The sequence below is a fragment of the Pan troglodytes genome, chromosome 10 (genome assembly GCF_028858775.2).
Source record: "Pan troglodytes isolate AG18354 chromosome 10, NHGRI_mPanTro3-v2.0_pri, whole genome shotgun sequence".
Lineage (NCBI taxonomy): Eukaryota > Metazoa > Chordata > Mammalia > Primates > Hominidae > Pan > Pan troglodytes.
The window spans coordinates 129893050-129913776 of NC_072408.2; the positions used below are offsets into that span (position 1 = coordinate 129893050).

Sequence of the window (20727 nt, forward strand, 5' to 3'; positions counted from 1 at the left end):
CGCCGGAATAGACAGCGGGTTTGTTTGTTTCCTAGGGCAACCATCACAAAGTGCCACAAACTGAGTGTGGCTTTAAACAAAATAAATTTATTCTCTTACAGTTCTGGAGGCCAGAAGTCTGAAATGAAGGTGTCAGTAAGGCTGGTGGATTTCTTGAGGTCAGGAGTTTAAGATCAGCCTGAGCAACACAGGGAGACCTCATCTCTACAAAAAATTTTAAAAATTAGCTGGGCATGGTGGCGCAAGCCTGTAATCCTAGCTACTTTGGAAGCTGAGGTTGGAAGCTCATTTGAACCCAGGATATCAAGGCTACATGAGCCATGATCACACAACTGCACTCCAGCTACAGCGACAGAGCAAGAGCCTTGTCTCAATCAATAACAAAATAAAATAAAATTTTAAAACAGCCAATATAATAAATTAGATGAAAATTCTTTTCTACTCTTGAATCTCCCTTCCATTCTTGGAATAAATCCTATTTGGTCATGCTGTAATAATACATTCAGTTGAATGAAATTTGCTAATATTTTATTTAAGTTTTTTTTTTTTTTTTAAAGTGAAACCAGCCTGTAGTTTTGTTGAGTTACTGAGTTCTCCTTTGATTTTGGTAACAGGGTTCCTTGTAAAAGAGTTGTAACATTTATTTTTATATTATTTATTTTTTAACTCTGCACCCCAGCTGGGGTACAATGTCACCATCACAGCTCACAGCAGCCTCAACCTCCTGAATTCAAGCAACCCTCCCCCTTCAGCCTCCCAAGTAGCTAGGACTACAGGTGTGCACCACCACACCACACCTGGCTAATTTTTTATTTTTTGTAGAGACAGGGTCTCCCTATGTTGCAAGGGCTGGTCTCCAACTCCTGGCCTCAAGGAATCCTCCTACCTCGGCCTCCCAAAGTGCTGGGATTACAGGTGTAAGCCGCCTTGCCTGGCCCTTTTTAAACCCTCTGAATTTATTTTTCTAGCTTCTTGAATTGAAAGCTGGGTTCAATAATTTTTAACTTGACTTGTCTCTGAATAAATTAATTTAGGGCTATATATTTTCCTTTGAGTACTGATTTGGCTTCATCCCATAGGTTTTTACATCCAGTGTTCTTACTGCCGTTTAGTTCAAACACAGTCGCTTAAAATTTTCATTTTGACATCCCCATTTAAACTAACAGTTATTTAGATTTTTGTAACTAATCTGTTACTCTCAAGAGATTTTTCTATTGAAATTTTTATTGATAATTGTAAATTCACATGTGGCTGTAAGCAATAACACAAAGAGATCCCTTGTATATACTTTGTCCAGTGTCCCCCAATGGTGACATCTTTGTTTTTTTTTTTTTTTGAGACGGAGTTTTGCCCTTGTTGCCCAGCCTGGAGTGCAATGGCGTGATCTCGGCTCACCAAAACCTCCACCTCCTGGGTTCAAGTGATTCTCCTGCCTCGGCCTCCTGAGTAGCTAGGATTACAGGCATGCGCCACCACGCCCGGCTAATTTTGTATTTTTTAGTAGAGATGGGGTTTCTGCATGTTGGTCAGGCTGGTCTCGAGCTCCTGACCTCAGGTGATCTGCCCGCCTCAGCCTCCCAAAGTGCTGGGATTACAGGCAGTGACATCTTACAAAACTACAATATTACTATCAGGATATTGACATTGATAAACTCTATAGACTTCAGTCAGATTTGCCAGTTTTACTTGTATTTATTTGTGTGTGCAGTGTGTGCATGTATTAAGTTCCATATAATTTTATCACTTATGTAGGTTTGTGTGTATAATAAAACACCTATCCTGGATTTTTAAAACTCTACATTATTCACTCCATATCTGTCATTTTTCACTTGCTATATCATCAATTTATTTATTTATAATTTTTTATTTTTATTTTTTATCCTAGGGACAGGGTCTTACACTCTGTCGCCCAGACTGGAGTGTAGTGGCGCAATCATAGCTCACTGCAGCCTCACACTCTTGGGCTCGAGCGATCCACACCTAGGAACCTTTCTACCTCCTGGGTACAATCTTGGCTAGTGTTTCCTTTTTCAGTTGAATCCCATTTTCACTACACCTTTTCAGGATTCTGCATGATTTCTTAGCCCCTAAAGGCATTTCTTTGCCTGCATGGATATGGGTTTTTAATAATATTTGTTCTATCAGATTTAGGGATTTGGAGCATGTCCTCAATCTGCAGCCATGATCTCACTCCTGCTTACACTTCCCAGGGATTTTCTTTTTTAAACTTGGGGTCAAAGAGAGAATGTGGGTCAATCCTTCACTGGTGGCAAAGGCAGGGAAGCTGTCGGCAGCTGTGTCCTCTTCCATGCAGTCCAAGAGAATCCTGGGCTCCAGCAGTTGCTGTCCTTCCACGGATGGTGAACATGAACATTCCAATTAGGTCTCCTTTTTGCCTGAGTTCAAACTGGATTTCTGTTGCACTCAGAAAGGTCCTGACTAAGAGTAGGATGACACATCTTGCTTTGACCTTCTGCATGTTATTCACTTGCTGAGCAAACCCTTTCCTCCTGAAGGGCAGAAAGATACATTTATGCTCAGGTATGGTGGCTCATGCCTGTAATCCCAGCACTTTGGGAGGCCAAGGCGACAGGATCACCTGAGGTCAGGAGTTTAAGATCAGCCTAGACAACACGGTGAAAACCCATCTCTACTAAAAATACAAAAATTAGCCCGGCTTGGTGGGGTACGCTTGTAGTTCCAGCTATTCAGGAGGCTGAGGCAGGAGAATCACTTGAATCCGGGAGCAGAGGCTGAAGTGGGCTGAGATCACACCACAGCACTCCAGCCTGGGCGAGAGAGCAAAATTCAGTCTCAAAAAAAAGAAAAGAAAAGAAAAGAAAAGGTACATTTTACTTTACTCCAAGGTCAAAAAATGGTTGAAAACTCCAAATAAGTTAAGGTGTTTTCTCTTTGTATGATGGTTCTGAAGTCTCGAAGTCTGTCCTCTGAGTCCACAGAAGACGTGGTGTGAATCTGGTCAGGGGAAAGACGCTGCAGCTGGTTGGAGAAAAAGGGCAGATGCAGCTCGACATAAAGTCCAGTGTTCCCAACGTGCCACCCTTTCATCATGTGCAGACTCTTTCTGCCAAATGACCACCCGTGAAATATGAGCTCTTTCTGTGAATCTGAGGAGTTGCTCTGGGCCCAGCACGTGGGGCCTGGAACTACCTCAAAGGCTTCTCCCGTCTAGGAAGCAGTATACGCCACCAGCTCAGCCTGCCCAGCGTGCACACGGCACCAAGCTGGCTGGGTGCTAAACAGATACAATACTTGGAACTAAAATAAAACCCAACTCAGTGACATCTTGATGCAGCTTTGTAGGAACAGCAGGCTCCTGTGTACACACCGTTCTGCTCTGCACGCCTATTTGTAAATTAATCACACATCAGTAGACTTGGCTCAGATTCACATGTTTCTGGACCACTGTGAGGGTAGCTCAGGCTATGGGATCTTCCATTCAGCTTCAAAACCAGATCCTTTCAACAGATTCTGGGTGAGAATTCTTCTTCTTGCCAGGCTCTCTTAAGCCACCCACATCTTGCTCCCTTCCCCAGCAGAAGCAAACAGGGCAGAGGGAACGGTGACTCCCCACAAGCCCCCTCCATAAAAGCATCCCCAATATACTAATATGATAGTTTGAAGGCACACACACACACACACTTGCAAGATGTTAGTGAAAGCACGACGAAAAGAAATAGAGTGGCACCTTTTTATGACGTGTTCATACTCCACCAGCCAATGTCCTGCCTCTGCCTCTCCCTGGGGTTCTTTCCTGTGGTGTTAATCTCACCTCTGCTCCACCTGGATCCTAGAACACTGCCCAGTCCCAAGCCCAGTTGGGCTTCCTTGAGTTCACTCTTAGGAGCCCTGCAGCTTGAGTTCCAGGCTCTGGCCCTGAGGTCAAGGCAGTGGTGATGAGTCACAGCTGCAGGTCAGTGGAAAGTGACTGCAGCGTCAGGCCAAGCTTGGCCACTTACATGTCTGGCATGACAGTGGCCTCAGAGTACTCGTCTGAGAAGAAGAGCTATCACCTGAGCGCTCTGGAGAACTTAGCCGGAGCTTTCAGGCAGTCTGGGAGCCTACATGGAGGTGTGTAGGCTTATGTCTCATGTCCACGTTGCCTGGGAGACAAAATCCTTTTCTATTTAGAGCTGCCCCAAAATGTTCTGCACCAGCTTCTCACTGCGGTGGCTTCACCTTAGCATACAGGTATGTGGACGGCCACTGTGCTGGCTCACCTTGGACACTGCCTTCATGGGCCTGGGTCAGGTTCTCAGTCAGCAGCTCTTGCCAACTCCAGGAGGCCCAGACCCAGGAGTGGCCTCCTGCTGCCGGACACGAAGAGGGAAAGAGCTGAGCTGCCCGGCCCTCTTCTTCTAACAAGCCCTCCTGGGTTGACAAAGAAAGTCTCTCCCTGCACTGGGTGACACTGGACACTGTCCCTGTCCTCTCCCGGGAGGCCCCAGGCCAGGGGCTGGGATAGCCTCAGGGCCTGGCTCTCTCCATACCCAGCCCAATCAGGGGTCCTGTGCCCAAGATCCTATCAAGATGGGTGCTAAGAATCACAGAGAATGGGGACAACCTGCAGGTCCCTGCAGGACTTTGCAGACCCAGGAGGTGGCAGTTCACTGAGGTCTAGCCCCTGGCCTTGAATGGGAACCAAGCAGGTGTGAACTGGGAGTAGAGGCCACCGATCTGCTGCTCAGCCTTGGACAAGTCAGAGTACTCAGAAGCCTCGGATCCCAAATGTGAAAGAGAAAAGCGCGTCTGAGTGTGTGTGAGAATTCCTTCCTAACCGGGGAGCATATCTTCAGGGCAACTTCAGGTTAAAAATCTAAATTCAGGCCAGGCGTGGTGGTTCACGCCTGCAATCCCAGCACTTTGAGAGGCCGAGGCGGGTGGATCACCTGAGGTTGGGAGTTCAAGACCAGCCTGACCAACACGGAGAAACCCCGTCTCTACTAAAAATACAAAATTAGCTAGGCATGGTGGCACATGCCTGTAATCCCAACTACTCGGGAGGCTGAGGCAGGAGAATCGCTTGAACCCGGGAGGCAGAAGTTGCGGTGAGCCGAGATCACACCATTGCACTCCAGCCTGGGCAACAAGAGCAAAACTCTGTCTCAAAAAAAAAAAAAAATTTAAATTCAAAAACAAACAAAAAGAACTTCTTCCTAACAGGAACATTCAGAAGAACTAAGGAAAGAATGTCTCTGAGGGTGCAAATGGTACCATTGGTCTCCTCACCCTACAAGTATTTACAAAGTGCCGTAGACAAGACCGCATCTGAAATCAGAGCTGGGCGGGAGGCAGGACCTGTGGTTTCTAAGTGCTCTCTCCACTTCCCCAGGCAATGGGCCTATGGACACCGAAGCTGGGGCGCCCGGCCAGAACCTGAAGCCCCAGGGCACATAGAGGCTGTAGGCTCTGGTGGTGACGGTTCATCTGAGTTACAAGCGGCTGAGCCTCCTGGGCTCCCCACCCCGACGCCCACCCCTAGTTGAGGAACAAGCCCTAGGAGGCTATGGGAAAGAAGGAGGGGGAAAGCAGAGCCATCTGGCTTGTCCTGAATTATTAACCACAGAGGAGGAGGTACAGCTAAGGCCCTGGGGGAATCAGGTGCAGCTGCTCTCAGAGTTGGAGAGGGGAACTGGAACCCTTTTGCAGACCCAAGGGATCCAGAGGTTGGAATGTGACCCTCCGTGCCAGCTGGGCCCCAAGTCCCAGGGACCCCTCCTGTACACCTGACAGGTGCTACCTCCTCTCTGGGCCACTAGGCAGCAAAAAACAAACTATGCCTTCATCCCCTGACCTTTTACTCTTCAAAGTACTTACGAACCCACGTTCTTCACTTCTTTTTGGGCATTTTGTCGGAAGGATAAACCAAGGCCAGGTGAGATCAGACAATTCAGCCAAGGTTGTAGGGCTGCCAGGGAGGTGGTCAGGTTGTATACCAGGTCTCCGTCTCCAATGCCACCACGGGGTCCCCTCCCCAAGAATTCCAAGTCACCCATGGCTGAGCCATGGGAAGAACACCTGCTATGTCTCCCTCTAATTTGCCTTCTGCCTCCATCCCTTTTGATTCTGGCCCTCACCAGCACTCCCTGCGTGTCAGAGACAGCCTTCTAATTGGCCTCTATGTTTCCAGTTTGGTTCCTCTGAAATCCTCCTTCTAGAAACCATTAGAGGACATCTTCCCAATGCAGATGCAACCATGTGTGCCAGCTCCCCAGAATGTCACTGGAAGCCATCATGCCCCACCCACAGCCTCTCCAGGGCCTCTCTCACTCCACCATTCACCTGCTGTTCCCTGCTGTCATTCTTGTTGTTCCCTGTTTGCGGTCCTCAGCTCCAAAGCCCTCAAGAGCAGCACCTGCCTCTTACACCTCGGCCCCAAGCACTGCAGAAGCTGGTAACTGTTGCCTGAGGCATTTGCTCAAGGCCCCAAGCGCTGTAGAAGCTGGTAACTGTTGCCTGAGGCATTTGCTCAAGTGCTCAACCCCTGCTGGTTCTTTTGTGGAAAAAGCCCTTTCCCACCTGGAAAATTCTCGAAGTGTCTATTAAGAATCAGCTTACACAGCACTCACTCTGAGAAGCCCTCCGAGACTACTCTGGGCAAAGCTGAGTGCCCAGGTGCATTGAGAGCACCTCAGCCCCAGCTCCCACCACACCCCATTCCCACTGTCTGGCCCCAAACCATGAAGCTCAGGGCAGCACCCGCATCTGCTTCATTTCTGCATCTTCAGGGCCAAGCCCACAGCGAGGTGCTCTACAGATCTCCATAAGTACTTAGGAGAGGCACAGCTATGGGGGCAGAGGTCAGCATCTGGGCAGGGAGAGAACCAGGCAGGGAGAAGGCCAACCAAGGATATCACAGGCTGAAGAGCCCATGTGTTTCCAAACAGTCAGAGAGGAGGAGCTCACAAGCATGGGACCTTTTCTGGGGGCTCTTCCAAGGGCCATCTGGAGAGCAGTGAGTCAACCAGCCACCTCCTGTGTGGCTCAGCCCCTGCCCCTTTCCGTAGCAGCACTGAGCTACATAGCCTGAATTTGGTAAAAGGTCTCGGATGTGGGGCAGAGGGCCCAGAGAAGGTCAGGGAGGAACTGCCTGGGAAGCCAGATGCCCACAAGGCTCTGTGACTTCACTTCCAGGGTTCGGTCTGTACTCTCTGCAGTCAGGAGTACTGTCCCAGCTTTACCACCTTCTGGCCCTTTAGCACCTGGCCATACACACCCACTAATGCCCCTAGAAGGGTGGAGGCCCACTTCTCCCCCAGAACAAGCTTGACTGATTTGTTTTCATATCATCTGAGCTTCTCTCTTGGACAGTGGGAAGCTGGGAGCTCCACCCAGGCTGCACACAGGACTGGCTTGAGGGCCATAGAGCAGGAAATAAATGGTGAGCTTGTAGCACAGCAGGGACAAGGCAGAGCCTAAGAAAGGGCCCAGAGTCTGGTGTATGCCTGATTCTGTGGCTATGAAACATCCGGAATAGACAAATCCATAGAGCTAGGATGCAGACAGATGGTGGCCAGGAGCTGTGGGGAGGGAGGAATGGGAAGTGACTGCTTAACAGGGACAGGGGTTCCTTTCAGGGTGATGGAAATGTTTTAGAACTAGATAAAGGTGGTGGCTGCACAATCTTGTATGCATACTATATGCCACCGAATTGTGCACTTTTAACATGTTTAAGCTTACTGAATTTCACCTAAAAAGAAACGAGGAAAGAAAGGTCAGGCAGAACTCCAAGTATCAGTTTCCTTTTTTTCTCCAAGTCCTGGCAGCGCTCCCTTTTCTGCAAGCTAGCATCCTGGCTCTTTTTATCAACCCCCAGGCCCCAAGGGCTCAGAGCACAAATCGAGGGTGAGTTTTCCGTGTTGACCTTTATTTTTTTATTTTTAACCAAAGATGCTCCAGCATACTGCAGGAGAAGGAACTTGACTGGGTCACCTCCTGGTTAAAACCCTTCAAGAATTCACCTTCATTCACCAAAGCACCCTGAGCTCCTTGCCTTGGCACTGGAAGTCTTTGCACAGGCTGGTGAACTGACACCCTCACCCGTGGGGACCCAGCCCGTCTGGGTGCCATCACCTGGGTCTCCACCTCCACCGGGAAATTCTGACCTACTGAGTTGACCTAGCTCCTGACCTAACTCAAGAGCCACCTTGGCAGTAAAGCCACCCTGACCCTGTGACAGTCCCTCTGCCAAGCCCCCAGCGCCTGACACTTCCACCCAATGCTCACTCAGCAGCTCATCCTGCATGAATGCAGAGTGGCCTGGAGGGAAGTGACTGCACACAGGATATACAGACTCTCCCACCACAAATAAACAAGTGATTCTGTCAACAAAAGAGCCAGAAGAAAACTGCACCCCTATTGGAAAGGGATGAGGAGCGCAGAGGCTGCAAGGAGGGTACCAAGTCAGAGCTGGGAAGGCCCAAGGCAGGGTGGAAGGTGGAGCTCAGAGAGGGTTCCAGGGTCCCTGGGTATAGGCGTGGTCCTCCTTATAGGTCACCACCTAAGGGGGCAGCAGTCCTTAAGGGTGCCAGGTTGACATAGGTGGGGTCACAAACCTCAGAAACTGAAGAACTTGCAATCCAACCCTATCATTGGGTAGATGGAAAAATTAAGGCCCAGAAAAGGGCAGACAGTTGATCTACTCATCCTTCCACCTATGCATCCCTACTCACATCTACCCATGCATCCCTTCACCCATGCATCCACCTATCCATCTACCCATGTAGCTACCGAGCCATTCACTCATGCATGCATCCACTGATCCATCCACCCATGCATTCATCCACCCATGCATCCATCCACCCATGCATCCATCCATCATCTACATAGGGCAGGGGTGGGACTAGAGCCCAGAGCCTCTGCCTCTAAACCCAAAGTTCTTCACAACGGGTCACAGTTGACTTCTTTACACTCAAGGCAGCTCTGGGAAACTTTCTGACCCCTTAATGGGTATACAGGAAGAAAGACCTTGCTAGTGGAATGGGGGAAGGGTATCAGGGCTCATGACAAGGCACGGTCTATGCAGGGTGCCTGCCCTAAGGCCAATCCTCATCAACAGCTCTGTGAGGGCAGCCAACCCTAAGCCCACTCTGCAGATGAGGAAACAGGAAACAAGCTCTGGAGAGGTCTGCTGACGTGCCTACAATCCAAGGATGGTTAACCACTACAGCCATAACCCTGTCCCAGATCTCTCCACTGTCCAAGAGCAGGCCCTCTCACTGCACTATGGCACGTCAGGCATGGCTTGGGCAGGGTGGATAGGAGGCGTCCCAGTGGGCAAGAAGCTTCTCAGACCAAAGGCTTCCGAGCCAGGGTCAATGTGGTGGATGGTGGGAGTCATTGGTCATCACAAGATGATGCGTCTCACAGGAAATGGGAAAGAACTTGTACACTGGGGAGTCAGAAAAAGGGGGAAGCCTGGGGCTTTCAGGCCCTGACAAAGCTCCTGCATCCAAGGGAGCTTCTGAAGGTTGTAGGAGAAGGTGGCTGCTAGCAGGGTCCCTAAGAACAGCTGCCGACAGAGTTTGGACAAAGTTATGCCATCTCCCTATGTGCCAGTGGCTTCAGAGAGTTCTGGAGGAAAGACCCAAGAGCCGGAGCAGCTATGAGGGCTGGCTGCTGGGAAGAGATGGAGTTGGGTGCGGAGGAAGGCACAGGTGTTCTAACAAAGGGACTCTCTGAGAAGCAGGAACTATGGTGTAGAGGTAGGCGGTAAGTTCCTAGGGAGGCCCTGCAGCAACTGAGGGGCCCCTGCTCCTCCTCCTCCTTCTCCCTGCCAAGTAGAGCAGCCTGGCTTGCATCTGTCTGCTCCCCTCCGGTGCACCTGGGACCCTGATGCTTGCTGCTTCCCATTTCGACAAATCCAGGGAGACAGGTTCCTGAGTCCCCAGACTCCCTCCCAGACAGGCAGCCAGGTGGAAGGGAAAGTTTGGGGTCCAGCGCCTGCACTTCTCATCTCTCCGTCCTTAGATCTGATACTTGCAACTGAACCTTGGTTTACTCATCTGTAAAGGAAGGTGGTAATACGTCCAGTGAGGGGGTAGAACACTATGCCTGGCAACCAAGATGTGTTCTGTCACCCACAGGAATACTAAAAATATCTAACCCCTGGGCACTGCTGCTGGCTGTGGGGCTGGGGGAATCCTGGAGGTGCCTGTGGACAGCATTGCCCACTTAGCTCCAGAAATCCCAGGGAAGGGACAATAAGGGGGACGGGGCAGGGGCAGAGGCTATTTACCAGCAAAAAAAAGTACAGCACTCTTGCTCTTGGGGCTAGATGTATCTAGGATTTCAGAATATCCTGAACTTTAGACAGGTAAAGCTGCGTATCTCAGCAGCATCCAATAAACAAATACGTTGAACTCTCTGCAGTGAAAGACATGAATATAGAATACATAAAGACTATAAATAGCCTCACTTGGACTATAAATAGCCTCACCTCAGTTCAGGAAAAATTTTGCTGCCAAATGAGTTACAAAAAAGTGTCTGGTTTTCAGTGTGCTGGATTTTGGAATTGAGGATAAGGAATTGTGGATCTGCACATCAATGTTTTCACCACATATCTGTGTGAACCAACTGCATATCACCCCTGCTTCACCCCACTACCAATGCAGGACAGATGAGGGGTGACATGTGCTCTGCCTCTAAAACTCACCAGGCCCTGTGACCTTGGGGAACACAGTCCAAAGAGATGAGTCACACACGAAAGCAAATGTGCACACACACACAAACAGCAATGCCTATAAATATATTCATAACACAGGCCTGCGGGCACATAGGTCCACAAGGACGCAGAGCCCAGCTCTGCTGACGGAACCTGTGTTGCCCCAGGGCCCGCTGACCCCTGCTCAGGGCAAGGCCTGTGTTTCCAGGCCTGTGCCTGGGCAAGCAAGGGTAGGCAGGAATGAGGAACACGGCAGGGCTTGGTGGTTGAGAGCTTCCTCATCTCTGCAGTGTGGAGAAGGGGCAGGTATGCCAGGCAGACCTGGCTCTGGTACCAGCACTGCCACTGCCCAGCCGGTGGCCTTAGATAGGTGGCCTTGGGCAGGTGGCCTGCGCCCCTGGCTGGGCTGCATTTCTTCACCTGCAAAGTCTGAGTGATACAGGCCTCTTGGGCTTGGTGAGAGGCACACAGGAGGCCCCAGGGCTTGGCACACAGCTGGTGCTTAGGAAGTGCTTGCTGACTCTGTTCTGTGACGTTGCTTAAATGCATAATATTTAAAAGAGGGGGCTAAAATAAGTGGCCCCTTCAGTCCCAGAAGCGTCTCCCTCTCCCCCAGGGCTCTCTTTGGAGGCAGAGCCCTTTGTGGGTCTCTGTCCTACACCAGGGCTCTCTGGTCAGAATGCAGATGAGACCTACTGGATGTTCTGGCTGCCAAGAGCAGCCCCCACGAGACCAGGCTCCAGGTCTGGAGGGAAAAGCCTAGAGCAGGGACCCCTGGAGGAGGGGTCACAGCATTGCAGGCAGAACTCAGGCTTTGACATCAGAATGGTGCTCTGATCACAGCTCCACCCCTCACTTGGTCTTAAGGAAGTTACTTAAACTCTCTGAGCCTCAGTTCTTCATTTTATAGGTGAAGGTATGTGGACCTTCATTTTATAGGTATGTGGACCTAGTCCAATACCACACACACCTCATAGGGTAGTAAGGGGAATAAATTAACAGACAATCAGTGTAAAGCACCCAGCACACAACACCCAAGCAACAGCAGCAGCCGCTATTATTACTATAATGATGATGGTGATGGTGATGCTGGGGATCAGCCCTGCTAAAGAACTATGTCCCCACACTCCAAACAGTCAGGACTAGGAGAAACAACTCATTGATATCATTTTGTCACTATGCATTATTGCCAGCCTTCCCAGGGTTGGGGCCGTTGCTCACTGTTTCGACCCTCCCAGCAACGCTGCCAGCAGGCAGACAGACGCACTCTCCCCACTCCAAATTGGAAAATGGAAGCCAAGAGAGCGACAGGGACTTGGTCAAGGTCATCGGGCAAGTCAGTAGCAGGGAAGGGATGAGAACTCCTCATTCTGGGCCCAGGGTGACACCAAACCGATCCCAACCAGCACCCCAAGGCCTGCAGCCCACAGGAGGCTCTCAGCCACCACGGGGCACAGGTATGTGCAGGAGCATCAAGACCTGGGCTGGGGGGTGGCACAGGGCAGGGGAGCTGAGGGGAGTAGGGAACCAAGTCATCTTTCAACTGGCCCAAGCCCATCGCGCACAGTCTGGCTCCTCTATCTTTGGCGGGGAGCCTGGGGCTATTTCGGGAAGCTCTGCGCACAGCCCGCCACTTCCCTGCCAGGCTGACTGGGTCAAAAACAAAACGAGCCCAGCAACAGCCCTGTGTCAACAGGGTGGGAAGTGAGGAGGCACTGAACAGCCCCAAATCCAACAGCAGGAACAGGAGAAAATCAGGGAAGGTTGTCGGGGTAAGCACATCACCCTCACCCTGCAAAAAAAAGCTAGTGGGAAACAAACAACACAATGAATCAGATGCAGCAGGACACAGGGAGTGACTAGCTCTGGGGCCAGACCACGTTCACATTCAAGCCTCGTCTTTGAGCAAGTCCTTTACCTGCTCCAGGCCTCAGTGTACCCATTTGTGGACCACCACCCACCTTGGAGGGTTGAGTGGGATTAAATGAGGTGACAGTGAGGCACTGGGCACCTGAGATGTCCTCAGCCTGGGCCTGCCATGCCCTGCTCACCCTTCAGAGCCTTGCTCAGAGTCTCCCATTGGGACAGCTGAGTTACAGCCCCGATTCTGCAGGCACTTGCCACCCACAGCCGCTGGAGGCCCCTGGACGGCTGCACAAGGCCCTGTCCATCCTTGTGCAACTGCAGTGCTGAGCCTGGAGCAGCTGCCTCATCGGTCTGTGAGGTCAAGCTCAAGGGGCCACCCAGAAGGCTTTCTGAGAGCATCCAAAAAACCAGAAGAAAGGGTGAAGAGGTCCCCGATGGCATCCAGGGTTCCCCCATAGCCCTCCAGTCACTGTCATGGGGCAGGCAGCAGGACTCAGCTCATCTCTAGCTGCTGCTTTGCAGGGGCAGCGTGAGAGCCACCTGGTGCCAGGGACAGTGCACAGGGCTCTGCCCAGAGCAGGTGCACAGCAGACACTGGAGACGGAGTCAATGGGGAACCAACGGGGCTGGCAGGAGAGGCAGGAGGATGCAGGACAGGAACAACCATTTATGGGGCATTTCCAAGGCACCAGGCTCTGTGGGAGCAGCTGACACACCTTGTCCCAGCAGATTATGTCTTTTTGACAGGTAAAAGCAAGGGGCCCAGAAAAGGGAAAGGATTTTGGCAAGTTGGTGTGAGACTTGCAGGAGGCCAGCAGGCTCAGAAGGGCTGTTCATTTTAAATGATTAATTGTATGTAAAGCCTGTGGGTGTGAGGATGAGGAGGCAACTCCCCAACAGGCACCCTGGGCTGGCCTGGGAGCCTTAGGGAACATCATCCCCAAGGTGGTCTGTTGGTTCTCTCAGAGCAGGAGGATGGGAAGGAATGGATGGTGGTCAGGCAGCCACAGGGGCACTGGTACTGGCAACACTCAGCACTTCCTGCATTCAGGGGCACCCTCTGTCATCCTGGACAGCAGAGACTTCTAGAAGTCAGATGCAGGAAATGCTTCCCAGAGCAAGATTGTCTTTCATTAACTGCTGGAGACGTGGGGCAGAGACTCACCCAAGGTCTGCAGCAGGCCTAAGCCTTGTCCCTTGTTGTATCCAGCCCTGTATGCGTTTGTGTGCGTGTGTGTAGACAAATGTCACCTTCACAGCTGAGGTGTCAGTGTGTCTCATCTGCGATGGGCCAGGGGAAGGAGATGAAAGCTCTTGCAGGTGCCATGTGTTGAGATGGCCTCTCCACCATGTGCCCAGTGATGTATCCGAGAGGAGCTCAGGGAGCCAGGGCTGGATGCAGGCAGACAGCCTGGCCAGGAAGGAGGCCGAGTGTCGAGATCGAGCGAGGGGAGGGCCTGACGAGGGGTAGAGAAGACCAAGCTGGGAACCACATGGAGTGGGCTGGTGCAGGCAGGGGCAGAGGGTAAGGGGCCGTCACTGTAGATGCCCTAAAGACTGAGCATTGTGGGTACTCCCCACAACCCGCAAACTCATGAGCCAGCCAGGAGCAAGAGCAGGGGTCTGGCTATGTATGCCACCATCATCTCCACTGCCTTTGTGGAGTGAGTCCGTGACCTCACCCCACAGCTGTTGGGGGTGGGGGCATGAACCTCTGAGACAAGCACAGACTGAGAGCTGGGAGACAGACAGACTCCTCTCTGCAATGCCCATCCTGTGAGAGGGGCTTAACCACCCCCTGGGATGGGCTACAAGGTATTGCTATTAGAGAAAGTTCCTATACTGAACAGTTTGCCCCCCTGGGACTCAACCTGGGGTCTTGATTGACTTTTTGGAGCCACATGCAGCCTTTCTCCTCCAGGACACCTTAAAATACGTGTCTGACTAGTACACCCTCTCCACAGTGGCTGCCTACTGGACCCCCTCCGCTGCTCTGGGCTCTCTGATTCTACTCGTGGAGGCAAAGTCGCCCTTGCTGATGACAGGGCCTGAGGCTGCTAAAAGCCCTGGGTGTGTTTCCTGGGACCCGCTGCCAGGCCACACTCCCCGGCCAGTGCAGTAGGTTTGCCCTTCATCTGGTGACATTCTGCCTGCTGGGTGCAAGGGGTTGAATAGTGCAGCCCCCTCCCCAAATTCACATCTAACTAGAGCCTCAGAATGTGACCTTATTTGGAAATAGGGTATTTGTGGATATGATTAGTGAAGGATTTCTAGATGAAATCATACTGGATTGAGGATGGGCTCAAAACCCAATGACTGGTGTTCTTATAAGAAGAGGAGAGAGTCTACAGCCATGGCCATGCATGGTGGCTCATGCCTGTAATCCCAGCACTTTGGGAACCAAGGTGGGTGGAACACCTGAGGTCAGGAGTTCGAGACCAGCATGGGCAACATGGTGAAACCCCGTCTCTACCAAAAATACAAAAATTAGCTGGACATGGTGGCACATGGTTGTAATCCCAGCTACTCAGGAGGCTGAGGCAGGAGAATCGCTTGAACCCAGAAGGCAGAGGTTGCAGTGAGCCAAGATTGTGCCACTGCACTCCAGCCTGGGAGACAAGGGCAAAACTCCATCACACACACACACACACACACACACACACACACACACACACACAAAAGAAGAAGAGGAGAGGACACAGGAGACACAGGAGAAGGCCATGTGAAGGCAGAGGCAGAGACTGCAGTGATGCAGCCACAAGCCAAGGAACACTTGGGGCCACCAGAAGCTGCAAGAGGCAAGGAAGGATTCTCCTTGGAGCTTTCAGAGGGAGTGTGGCCCTGCTGACAGCTTGATCTGAGACTTCTGGCCTCCAGAACTGTGAGAGAATAAATTTCTGCTGTTTAGGCCATGCAGTTTGTGGTCATTTGTGACGGCAGCCCCAGGAAACTAGTACATTGGGTTTGTGGCATTGGGAAACAGGACACACTCTGAGCTGACCACATATAGGTCAGCTAGTGTCTCCTGCTCCGGGCATCCTGCAGGAGAACAGCCAATGGGTCTCTTGGCTGGAAGGGTGACACTAGCATCTGGGCAGGACTGAGGCAGCCTGTCACCAGGCTGTTAGCAGGGCTGCAGCCCAATTAGCTCAGGGCATGCAAGGAGCCAACGGTGAGAAACCCGTCTGCATCCAGGCTCTTAAGACACTTGAGGGGAAGTAGTCATGTGGCCCAAAGTGCACTGGCCTCCCCCTGCCCAGCCTCCCCACTTTCTCCACCTCCCCACATGGTACCTGAACAGCTTTTTCTAGGCCCCCATGTCAGGTCAGGCCAGCTCAGCTTTGCTAAAAATCCACGGGCACGGCCGGGCGCGGTGGCTCATGCCTGTAATCCCAGCACTTTGGGAGGCCAAGGTGGGCGGATCACGAAGTCAGGAGATTGAGACCATCCTGGCTAACACGGTGAAACCCCGTTTCTACTAAAAATACAAACAATTAGCCGGGCGTGGTGGCGGGCACCTGTAGTCCCGGCTACTTGGGAGGCTGAGGCAGGAGAATGGCGTGAACCTGGGAGGCGGAACTTGCCGTGAGCCAAGATTGCCCCACTGCACTCCAGCCTGGGCGACAGAGCGAGACTCCATCTCCAAAAAATAATAAATAAATAAATAAATAAAAATAATCCTTGGGCACACCAGCCCTAAGCAGACAGCCTTAAGAACTAACGCAGGGACTGCAGGTCTTTCTAATCAGAAATGCTTGAAGCGAGATCTGAGAAATACTTAACAGCCCCCTAACCCCAAGGGGCTCAGCATCCCCTACCTGTCTCCACTTTTGGAGACCCTCCCATAATGGGGAGCTGAGGGAGATGGCCAAGACTTTTGGAAGCTTTAGGACTATGACCAAGGGTTTCTCTGAGATTCTGCAGAGTTTGGAATCTCAGAGAGCTCCAGCACTTACGAACCCCAGGCACCTCCACCACCCCAACACCATAGGCTCTGCCCACTTCAAGGGACATGGTCAGGACAACTGTAGGACTGATAATGTCAGAGCCAAGATGGTTAAGTCCAGCTTTTCTCAAACTGAAGTACAGGGATGAGCTGCTTTAGAAACACCCAGTGAGCTTGTTTAAAATGTAGATTCCAGGGCCAGGTACAGTGGCTCACACCCTTAATCCCAGCACTTTGGAAAGCTGAGGTGGGAGGATTGCTTGAGACCAGGAGTTTGAGACTAGCCTGGGCAACATGGTGAGACCCCATCTACACAAAAAAATTAAAAATTAGCCAGAAGTGGTGGATTGTGCCTGTAGAACCAGCTACTCAGGGGACTGAGGCAGGAGGATGACTTGAGCCCAGGAGGCTGCAGTGAGCTATGATTGCACCACTGCACTCCAGCCTGGACAACAGAGTAAGACCTACTCTCTAAAAAAAAAAAAAAAGGAAAAAAATGCAGATTCCTATGCGCTGCTCCCAGACCTGCTAAATCAGAACCTCTGTGTGAGAGGCCTCAGAACCTGCGTTTTAAACACATCTCCTGAGGTTATCAGGAAGCCCTCCAGAGAATGAAACACGGGGCCTGGTACAATCTCCCCTGCAGACAGATGGAGAGACTGGAGACAGGACAGGGATTGCTGCAGGCCACGCAGCAAAGAAAAGGCCAGAGTTCACACCTCTCCTGGGCTTGCTGGGGTCCCTATAGGCCTGGAATCAGATGGCCAGAGTCCTCTGTGCTCAAAGAGCCCTTCCCCCAGGTGAAGCTTCCTCGCCTTCCAGGCCCCCTGGAAGCCTTCCCAAGCCCCGTGGGCCGAGTCAGCACCCCGGGCACCTTGCGCCCACTTTCCTTTCGGCATTTATCAGACTGCACTGTAGCCACATGTTTGCCTTGGAGCTCAGGGCCCGAGCCTTGTTCAAAGTTGTGTCCCCAGGGCTCGGCCACAGCAGTTGCTTAATAAAGGTAGGTACCCAGCAAATATTTGTTAGATAAAAGATTTTAATTCCAAACTCTGTCCCAGAACAGTTGTCTGACCTTGGGCAGGTGACCCAACTTCCAGGCCCCTTCCTGGAACAGATTCTGGTCATCTGCCCTGACCGTTTCCCAAGGTGACAGTGAAAAGCCAGATGCAATGCACTCAGGAAGCTGCCCAGCAGTGGGGCTCTGCACCCGGTGCTCATATGACAAGCAGGGGCTCACTGAGTGACTGGCAAGGAGCTAAGAGTCCCCAGGTTGGCAAGACCCAGCCAGGAGAGTCTGCTGATAAGATACAGCCCAGGGACAGACGAGTCCAGAGGTTCTACTAGCCTTGAGCCTGGGGCAAGAGGTCGCCATGCCCTGGCCCCTAGCCCAGCTCTCTTCACTGCTCTTGGGGCTTAAATCATGCCCTAAGCCCATGTCCACTGTGGGGAGCAGGGACTGGGCCCTGAAAGCTATCAGACTGCAAACAGAAGATCACATCAAGTGGTGGTAACAAGGGCCTGGGAGCTGAAGCAGATCCCTGGCCTGTGTGGGCCTTAGTGTCCCAGCTATAGTGAAGGGGTTTGAGCTGGACCATATCCAAGGGCCCCAGGACCATGTGGGCAATGGCACCGCTGTCACAGCTGCTGTCATCAGCACCCTCAGGGCCTCGTGGCAGGCATTCATGTTGGTGTGGGCATCAGGGAAGGTCTGCTCCTCTGGACAGAGGCCTCCTAGAACACCCAGGCCGGGCAGCCCAGAGGAACATGACACACGCTGAGTCTGGGAAGCAGGCGATGTCCCCCCTCCCAGCTCCACTGGCTGCCCTGAGGAGCAGAGCTGCCCATGGGATGGGCTCCCTATGAGACAGGATGCTCCTCGGTGTGCCACTTCCTCAAGCCAGGCAGTAACAGCTTACACAGGCCAGGCCTCTTCCAAGGAGGAGCTGGGGAGCTTAGGCCTGCCCCCCATGCCTTCTAAATAACCCCACAGGACCAACCGGTTCTTCAGACCAGGCTAGTTGTGGGGGCAGCCCTAAGGGCCCCGCATCAACATGCCCCTTCGTGCATCTGCCCAACTCAGAGAATGCCGTGACGTGTGACTCATGTTGGGGCCACATGGAAGGGATGTCACCGAATCACCAGCTCAGCCCTTCCTAGCTGCAAACAGGGGGATGCAGGGAAGGAGGCCAGCAGAGAGAGGGAGTTGAACTCCGTTCTGCCTCCAGGAGCCTATCCAGCTGGCCCAGCTCAGTGTGATTCCAAGTAACTCAGGAAAGCTGCCCTGGGTCTGCCTGGCTCAGTGTCCCCATCTAGCAGGTCCGACCTGGGATCCTCGAGTGTCCACTGTTGCTTGGGAGGGAGCAACAGGCTGAACTCTTGAGTAGGGTGGGCAGAGGGCTGCAGGCAGCAGAGGGGGACAGGCATGCCGGCTCTTCTCTAAGTTGAAGCTGCCAGCTGGTGTCTCAAGCATAACTTCCAGCCCCTGCTCTTTCTGGGTCCAGGGGAGGCCCCTCCTTGGCACTGCAGCCATATCCAAGTTTCAGCCATGAAATATGGAGCTGCTCATCTTTTCCCTGTGCTCCCCATAAGCCACACTGCTGACCACGTGTTGTGCTTCCTAGGGTGGAGGACAGCCAGAGAGAGACCCGCGGGCTGGGTAACTCTGCTGCCCACCTTCCCCTGAAGGCAAGCTCAGTCCAGGGAGTGGCTCTGGGTTCAGGTGGCTGGCAGGGTACAAACGGCTCGATGATCACACCTCCTGACAGAAAGCTCTGCTGGCTAAGACACCACACTGGCTCTCCAAACATTTGGGAGCATGAAAAGCAGTGGTTGGCCTGGCCCTGATCCTAGGACAGCCTCTGGTACAGAGCAATCTGACACTGGAGGAGAGCCCCACAAGACGACCATCCGCTTCACACGCTCCTGCGACGAGGCAGGCAAGAAGCACAGAATCTTGAATTCTCGCACAACGCCCATGGGGGGACCATCACTCCCGTTCCACACAATAGGAAACTGAGGTGCAATGGGATTAAGCAGCTTCTGTGGGTCACACAGCCAGGACTCAAACCCGAGCCTATATGACTACCAAGTTTTGCTCTTCTACCAGCTTAGGAAGGTCCTAGAGCAGCCCAGTCCCGGTCCTTTCCATCTCAGAAATCTAGAGTCCTGGAAAGGGGACTTCAGCCATGCAATTAGCACAGGCCCAGCAGGCAAATGAAGTCAGGCGGAAGGAGTGTTTTAAATTTACCCATTCCCCATTCCCTGTCTGCACAGGCTTGACAAAGCCTGTTCACAGCCACAGGCTGTGATAATGGTGTGCCCACGCCTAGAAAGCTGTGAAGTGCTTTACAAGGGCACAGGGTGACAGGAAAAGTGAGGACGCTGGCATGAAACAAAGTGCTGGGCACACACCATCCATTTGTCCTTCCCATTCTCCTGAGGGCATCCATCGCTAACTCTGCTGTGCACACCAGGAAACTGAGACTCCGAGAGGTCAAAGGAATTCTCCAAGATCTTATAATCAGGCTGATGGTAGACAGGGGACAGGGACAAGGTCTTCTAACTTGCATTCTCTCCTCCCCTCCAGCCCCTGAGCATAGTCTTGCTTAGAGAAAGGTGATGGGGACTTGATGAGGAAAATTCCTCTCACTATGGCAACAAGGTGGGGAAAGTGAGGCACAAAGTAGACAGCAAGTTAAGGCTGGCAATTGTCCCCCCCCTGTCTTCTCCCAAGACACACCTACCATTTGCAGAGTGACAGAGCATGTTCAAGTCCCTCATTCATTCATTCCCACCAAACTTGGCTTTGTCAGGGAGACAGTCAGGTCTCAGAGAGGTCCACTGGGGCAGAGCTGGGACCCCAGACTCTCAGACTCCAGGCCTAGTGCTCCCTGTCAACAGCTGCTCAAGGTTTTGATAAACATTCATCTGAAAGGGGCTTTCAGGATGCCGAAGGCAGCAGAGAGGGCCACAAAGCTGACCTACTGGGTAAACCTGCAACTGAACGTTGGACCAAATAAAACCAGCACCCAGTCAGGAAACCATCATAAGATACAACTTTCCCTCACCTGGAGCTCTGGAAGAAGAGGCTGTGGCCACCAGGCAAGGGCCCTGGGGAAGTCATCCAAGCCAGAATCCGGAGCCCCAACAGGGATCAGGGAAGGAGCCTGACTTCCGAGGCCTGGTGTTTAGGGAGAGCCCTGCCTCTTGAGAGTTTGGCTGGTGTGAT

The 20727-nt window shown here is 52.2% G+C and overlaps 1 protein-coding gene across 29 annotated transcripts in view; it reads right to left on the reverse strand.

The window, feature by feature from the left end:
- PITPNM2 (phosphatidylinositol transfer protein membrane associated 2) overlaps window positions 1–20727 on the reverse strand; it is a 164563-nt gene that overhangs the window by 65677 nt on the left and 78159 nt on the right. Inside the window, exon 1 of one of the 29 annotated variants that reach the window (XR_010147819.1) lies at window positions 13716–14007. The exons of the other annotated variants lie outside the window; for them this stretch is intronic. The gene's annotated coding sequence lies outside the window, so the exon portion shown is untranslated. Of the gene's footprint in view, window positions 1–13715; window positions 14008–20727 lie in introns of those variants that run through there. 29 annotated transcript variants of the gene reach the window in all.